Source organism: Sceloporus occidentalis, unplaced genomic scaffold, assembly GCF_023333645.1.
Source record: "Sceloporus occidentalis isolate IW3139 unplaced genomic scaffold, rSceOcc1.0.p SCAF_4, whole genome shotgun sequence".
Lineage (NCBI taxonomy): Eukaryota > Metazoa > Chordata > Lepidosauria > Squamata > Phrynosomatidae > Sceloporus > Sceloporus occidentalis.
Window position 1 is genome coordinate 180,357,619 of NW_028316984.1, and position 8,498 is coordinate 180,366,116.

Sequence of the window (8,498 nt, forward strand, 5' to 3'; positions counted from 1 at the left end):
AGTAATCCTTTCTTCCTGTTCTAGCATGGGGTGAAAGGAAGAAAAATATCCTCTCTTTGTATCATTCATAATTTCATTAGCCTCAATCATGGCAACCTCTTCCTTTCACTAAAAGAAATGCCCCATGGCCTTTATTTGCGAGAGTAGATGCATGCTCACCAACCATTAGGAATGTGAAAATTTGTCAACCTCATTTAGGCTGTGCTTCTCTGAATCCTAAAAACATTGTCTTCTCATCCTCTCTCAATTCTGTATTGGATTGCAAAACATTTCCTCCACTCTTAGTTGAAAATTTGCACATTTTTTGTGTGTTTGTTGGATATGTCTATATCTTTGTATGCATTTTCCTCCTCCTCCTCCTCCTCCTCCTCCTCCTCCTCACCATTTTTATGCCACCTTTCTCCCAGAAAGAGACCCAAGGTGGTTCACAATTGCACACAAGTTTTAATGTATTTCTCACACTGAGTTGAACATGCTGTGCACTTTTTCCACATAACACATTTTTGAAATATTTATTGATTTGATTTATATCCTACCTTTCTCACAATATGGACTGTAAACCAGTTTATAAGATACATTCAAACAAAATAGGTACAGCATTATATGATGCAATAATTTAAAAACACTTAAATCAATCAAAACATTAATTTAAAGGTAATTTAAATCACCTAAAACACATACAGTATTATATATTTGCAAACAGTACACCCTTTGTATATCCCTCTACCACAGCTGTTTAAAGGCTGAAGGGCTGTTTGAATAACAACAGCTTTGCCTACCAGCAAAGTGGGCCAAAAAAGACTCCCTCCATAGCTCAGCATCAACTCAAAACAAATCTTATGTTCTGTATCCTCATAAGATAGGTCTATGAGGATGGTAGGATGGAGAGAAAACCCTCCCCTGAATATCCTAACACTCAGGCAGGTCCATATGGGGAGATTCAGGTTTTCAGATAGTCTGGACTGATTTATGTGAGGGTTTGGACACATTTTTCTTTACTGAAATACAGTACAAGTCTTGTAAATGTACTGTATACATTTCCAAACCAAGAGAAATAAAGATATATAAAGAATACAGTATGACCAGAGGTCCTTCAGCATGAGTCTATGGTCAAAATCTGGTGGAAATATAGGATTCACTACTATCCATGATTTTCACAATCCACAGTAAGTCTGGGAACATATCCCCAGCAGATGCAGGAGTTGTACAGTACTCATTAATATTTGTATCCTTAACAACGAAAAGGTGTCCCAGTACTTAAATGAACAAATAGGGAACAGTCAAATGATTCTGTGCATTTCAGGATTGTTCTTGAGAAAATAGATTTGTCCAAAATATGTGTGCTTTTTTTTAAAGCAGAAAAAAATATTTTGGTGCAGGAAACAGTATATTTCATTATACTGAAATCCTGGCCATGTAACGCTCACCCCACAGACATATACAAATTAAGACTCTGCCCACCATTATTTTACTATTGTAGTATTGTTTTTAGATTTTTATCTGTAATTTTAATGGATGGAATTGTTTAATCCTTTTTTAAGAGGGAGGAATTGTATATATTGTATTTTTTAAAGGTTGTACGCTGCTTTGATTGTGGAAACAAAAAGCGGGATATAAATTAAAGTTTTATTTATTTTTATTTATTATTTTATTTTGTGCAAAACTGCTTACTTTGCAGAAAGCAAGTTTTCTGTACAATAATCATATTTTCTTCACAAGAAATGTATATTTTTGAGCAATCTGATTTTTTTGGGGAATGAGTTTCAAAGTGATAATAGTGGTTGAAAATTCCGCAGAAGCCCTCATATTCTCACATAGTGAGTAGTACACTGCTGATGTCATTCATTTTCACACACACACGCGTGCACACACACACAAAATTGAAAAGGATTAATATCCCTACCTTAATCCCATTCAGGAAGAGTGCAATGGAATCAACCCTCCTCTCCACCTCTCACAATATTCATTGTGTATCATGACACAGGTATGATAACTTATTAAACAGTATATTTTGTGCAAAATAGCTTTCTTTGAAGAAAGCAAGTTTTCTGTGCAAAAATCATGCTTTTTGCATTCAGGACTCTATACATCTTTTTGAATATTGCAGTTATGTATTTTCAGATCTCTCTTTCAAGATGGTGTAAGCTATTTAAGACCAGGGTAGTATCACACAACACAATGATAGTGTTATGATACCACTTCTAACTGAATCCTGGGATTTATAGTGTAGGCAGGGGTATTTAGAACTCTCAGCCAGAGAGAAGTGACCTATGCATTTAGAAGTATTTTGTGTGAGACTACACCATATTAAATTAGAGTCGGCCCTTCTTATACACGGATTTTTTATACACGGATTCAAGCATACACGGTTTGAAAATGTTCAAAAAAATTGAATATCAAACCTTGATTTTCACTTTTTTTTATAAGGGACACCATTTTGCTATATCATTATATTTAATGGGACTTGAGCCTACACAGATTTTGTTATACATAGAGGATCTTGGAACCAAACTCCAGCGTATAACAAGGGTCCACTATACACCGAAGAACTTGTTAATGCACATTGCCACCATACACTGCATTTGCACTTTGTTCCATTCCATACAAGTCACAGCAGCTGCTACAGGTAAAGCAAATTTTGTTGTCTGCTTAGGTATTACAGCTTCCAGTAGAAATTGCAAAAAAGGAAACCCATTGGATAGCACATTGCTTTTCACATTGCATTTTTAAACATGTGTTAGAACTCTCATGAGTCATTCTCATATTTCCCTGTAATGCAAATGCAGTGAAAGAATGGCGTCGAATTAAAACAGCATTGTAGAAAACCCATTGCATGCATACATTTGCATCCCCGAACAGTGGTGTTACATATTTGGGACATTAATCCACCCAAAGTGAGATGTGGATTTAGCAATGCTGATCCAAGCCATTGTGCATCACATGGTGATTATTACCTTGAGTTGGCTTAATTGCCCATCATATTCTTCATTCAAAAGTACAGCTAACTCTTGGAGCAGTAGAATGCAGCATAATGAATTACTGTTGTGCAGTGCATGTGTGTCATGATTAGCAGTTGACTTAATCACACATCCGCTTGCACATCCAGTCAGCTTTATTTTTTTGGATCTGACAGTAACATTATCCGACCTTTTGCCTCTTCAGGACACTTATCCAAAACAGTGAATATGCATTTTTGCATCAAAAATGACACAATATCCTTGATACTGGTGACATGATTCAACTCATTTGGAAAGAATATCCATGGACTAATAACCTTATTTTGTTTTAGGTGCTACAGAACTTTTGTGTATATTTTGAAATATAACAGTGTCTCATAGGATTATGTTTTTATGCAAAGATAAGGGCTGGAAAACTATCAGGACCTGAAATATACATTGTGGAATTCATATACATATTCCACTAGAGGTCACAGTTTTACATTTTGGGACAGCTGTGTAAACTGGCACCTATTTCTTTTGAACTCTCCTGCAGATGACCCAGTTACTGTCAACACTTAATCATTTGCTTCTAGGAGCAGAAAATATGGAAGGGACAGTGCCTTTACCAAGTGGAGCAAGAAGGAATTATGTGCATTGCCAAACAATGATAGCATCATTTAATGAAACGTTTGCACTGAAGTTTGATCCTGGTGTTGATACCCTTGTTGCAAAAGGGAAAAATAAAAAGAGCTCTCCTTACGTCAGTTGAATGGATGAAATTCACATGCATCATTCATTTTCATTCTCACCCTCTCTCTTTTAACAATGCAACAAATTACTGATAACAAAATAACAGGTAAATAATAAGCAATTGATCTCAGGGTTTTTTTTTTAAAGCATGGATACATATCAAAGTAGGGATGCAATTATTTGCTAATTTTGTTCTCAAGGGTAACAATGAATAATTTAGACAATTTTTTTCCACCTGCAAGAAACTCACAAAAAAAATAATTTTGCAGTTTTCAAACACAATTCAGTTTGAGACTTTTTCTGTGCAATATTCACACATGGGATTTTGGCTCAGAAAACTATATGTTCCATGCAAGAAACAGCAGAACAATTTGTTTCCAGGTCCTTTTCGTTGGTGATGTAAAAAGCATCAAAGACGATTTAAATACCCCCTCCACTTTCATAGGAAGAACAGCAGATTCTCTTCACTGGGGAGAAACTTCCTAAAGGCTCTTTTTGTTTGTTTTATTTTCCTCTGAACGTTTGACAAGTTTTTCTTGTGCAGGTGCAAAACTCACAAATGAAACATCAAGGGGCACCTCACATGTTCATTTCTCTGGCCCAAAATGGTCACTGCAACATTGGACTATGGACTGCAAAAGCTCTGGAGGAGAAACAGATGGGGAAGTGTAAGCCTCTCAGCTCTGGAATATGCTCACCTCTCATCTATCAGGTGAAAAACTGCATGGATTATATACCTGAATTATGTTTTAGGTAATGGAGAAAGAGAGATTTTTCACCAGATATTTGCCCCCCCCCCCCCCCGAGTAGTACCCAACCACAAATAAAGCCCACTTTCTCTTCTTCCCCTTTCCAGCTGCTTCACAAGAATACAACTTCCATATCCCTAATCCATGGTGTATTCCTATGTGGATGTCTTTTCCACAGAGAACTGATAAACAAAGCAGCTGGGATTGCCTCATATCGAAATGGCTGGCTGGATTGCCTTGACATTGCTTAGACCCTGAGTCATCACTTTTGTTCATATCACCAGGGCCCTATCTGCAAGTTAATGAAATGTTGATAATTTAGATTAGTGTAGACCAATGAGTCCCAAACTTTGGTCCTCCAGGTGTTTTGGACTTCAGCTTCCAGAAGCCTCAACCAACTTGGCCAATTATTATTATTATTATTATTATTATTATTATTATTATTATTAACCTTTATTTATAAAGCACTGTAAATTTACACAGCGCTGTACATACAATCTTTTTAATTGGACGGTTCCCTGCCCTCAGGCTTACAATCTAGAAAGACACGACACAGAGGGAGTGGTGGTGGGGAAGGGGCATCTCTAGTAGGATAATACATATTAAATACATAGCAATACAGGAAATGATTGAATAAAACAGACAACAAAAGAACATCAAATAGCAAGTGACAATTATGCAATGCCTGGGAACGCTGCCCTGAACAGGATTGTCTTCAACTCTGTTTTGGAGCTGGTTAAAGAAGTGATGGCTCTTGTTCGCGGGGGAAGAAGGTTCCAGGAGTGAGGGGCAGTGAGTGAAAAGGGGCGAATCCGGGATGGGGCAGAGGAAATCCTGGGCTGGGACAGCAGGCCTTGACTAGGTCTAGGATTCTGGGAAATGAAGTCCAAAGCACCTGGAAGGCCATAGTTTGGGAATCACTGGTATAGACCAGCCAAAAGATAGATTTGCCAGATTGAAAACTATACCCTGTACTTTTAACTGTTATGTAGAAGACAGACTTTCAGCAGATGTTCTTGTTGTCTGATTTTTTTAATCCCTCTTTTACACAGTCATTAAAGGTCCAGGAGCCATCTCCAGTTTTCACTTTGGCAAACCTAGCTAGACATTGGGTGGGAAAGAAAGAGAAAGTTGAATGAACTCTATACCAATCTATTCCTGAGATCACAAATAATCAGCTGTTCCCTTGGATTCCAGCCCATTTGTGATCCTGCTACAACAGGTAACACTACAGAGCACAGGATTTTTTTTTTAATTTAGATTTTATATCATATGTTTCTTGTGTGAGTACTTGGTGGGAAAAAAGAAACTTCTGTCAAAGTTATTTTTAGGAATTCTTCCACTCTCTGCAAGTTACTCATGCCTTGGAAGTAAATTGTTTCTTTATATAGTAGGCTGTTGACTTATTTGCTCCATATGTCTTCTGACAAAAATAACTCCATTGCCATAAAATCCCAATTAAAACTGAAGGCAAAACCAGGACTAACTTTCCTGGGAGTATTATTTGATCCTTTGACTGAGCTTTGTTTTCTGCCATTGCCACATAATTATTGGGTGTTCTTTAAAATATTAGCCAAAATCAAAGCCACTTGTAGTAAAACAAACAGAGATTAAAGGAAACAATACCTACTTCATTCTTTGCCTCTGTTCAGATTTAATAGGAAGTCATGCTTTTTCATTATGAGAATTAGCTGGAACCATTTTGCAATTGCCCATCTTTTGAACCTCTGAGGAACAGATAGGAACCACCTTCTTTTAGTTTTTAACTATCTAGAGTTTCCCATAGCATTCAAACTCAGGAGACAGTGGTTTAAATAAACTACAGTTAATAGAAGCAAGTGAGGCTCAGACTCTGGCACTTATACTTGAGTTAGGCACTAGAGTTCTCTAGCTGAGAATTCTGCATACCTCCCCATACTACAAATCCCAGGATTCCAGAGGAGGGAACTATGGCAGCTTGATTCCTATGGAATTAAATTATTATAACTGCCTAATATGAAAAGTTCATGACATTTTTCTGTATTTTCATAGCATCCAACATTTTGCTGATTGAGGTATCCTCTTAACTCTGCTTAATACAGTGTGTCTGCACGATCCGTGGATTTGCCATCCATGGATCTGAGCTTCCATGGATGGCAAACCACGACTTTTCCCATGGGTGCACATGAGCGTTATGAGCACCCATTGAAAAGAACAGGACTCAAGATCCTGCTATCTGAGGGGGGGGGCGCAAAGGTGGAATAGATCCCCTATGGATAGCAAGAAAGGTAGGCCTTGCCATCCGGCCTCCCTAAAGGAACTGAACCCTCCTCACAAGGCGTCTGACTCCATCCTGACCTCTGAGGGGAGAGAAAGGCAGGCCTTGCCATCCGGCCTCCCTAAAGGAACTGAACCCTTCCCACAAGGCATCTGACTCCATCTTGGCCTCTGAGGGGGAGAGAGGGTGGGCCAATGCCATCAGGCCTATCCTTAAGATACAGAGCCCTCCATCTGTCCATCTGCCTTGGTCCAGGCCTCAGAGGGAGAGAAGAATGCTGGACCTGATCCTCTCCCCCCCCCCCCCCACCATTCCATTCTCCTTTTGTGTCGTGTCTTCTTAGAGTGTAAGCCTGAAGGCAGGGAACCATCTAATTAAAAGATTTTATGTACAGTGCTGTGTAAATTTACAGCGCTATATAAATAAAGCTTAATAATAAGGAACAACTGTAGCAGGTCCAGTCTTGCAAACTGTGAATGCAAACCAGAAAGTCATTGAAATGAATGATGGTTTCTGTGTACAAACATGGTTCAGGTTCAATACATTAAAACATAATAATTAATTTTAAAATGGTTGTTGTGGATGTTTTTCTTGTGGCATGACATACCTTTAGAGACAGTTGCCTTTGTGAAGAGGAAAGATCTTACTGGAGAACCAGCATGGTAATGTGGCTTGAATGTTGAAGTTGGACTCTGAGAGACCAGGTTTCTAATCCCTGGTTGACCAAGGAAATTGACACAGTGACCCTATGACAAATTACACTCCCTCACCTCAGAAGGTAATAATGGCAACCCCCCCCCACACACACACACACAAAATGGCCAAGAAAGCCTCTCCACTGGTCTTCTTTAGGATAGCCATAGGTTGGAAGCAACTTTGAAGGCAGACAACCAATCAAAACAAAGCATCTTAATCTTGAATTACTTGTAATGTAAAGCACAGCATTCCTACAGAGAGGGGGGGAACCATCTAGACGTGAAGGAGAGAAAGCTTGCCAGCTACTGCACAAACCATTTGCCACCTCCTCCTTCACTCTGGGCTTTTTCATCACAGCAGGGTGAGTTTCCTCTTTGCAGATCTCAGGCCAAGCCAGCAGTCTTCAGCAGGTTCCCCACCTGGATTAGGTTACCCCCAGCTGTGGGGTCAGGTCTGCCAAAGGGGGTGACATCAATGGGGGGCCACCCCTTTTGGGGAACCACTTTGGGGATGGCATGAGGGGGGTTGTCCATCAGGCTTTTACAAACTGACTAGAGGTGGGCTTTTAATGCTGTGCTGTGCTTTTCTTAAGGTTTGTATACAGTCTTTTGCTGAGGAAGGAGAAGGTAAGAATAACACGTGGACAACCAATTGGCAAGAAAAGGTCACAACTTTATTAAATACAGCATCAAGTGAACAGAGGGTTGGCCTGAAAGCATGAGGTCTGGATCTGACATCCACTAACCCCCGTTGCTCAATGAACCAAATTGCCTGGTAACGGCCAGGCTTCGGGATGACAGAGGGGTAACGGGCCTAAAGTGTGCTCGCCACTTAAGGAGCCAGTCATGTGCATAAGAGCATCTTTCCTCATGTCACCGGGGAATGCTGAATCGATGTTGCCCCCGCTAGCTGTCAACACCCCCGGGTCCTGGTGGGACTCCCGATCTCGTGCTCCACAGCACAGGAAACCACGCCCATCAGATCCGAGACCTATGCTGCCGCCACAGGAGGGCACCTCTTCTGAAAGTTGTGACAAAGACACAATTGAAACGAGGGAGGGAGGGTGGGAAGCCAGCAAGCAATGGTGCCGAGAGCCGTGCACCCAGG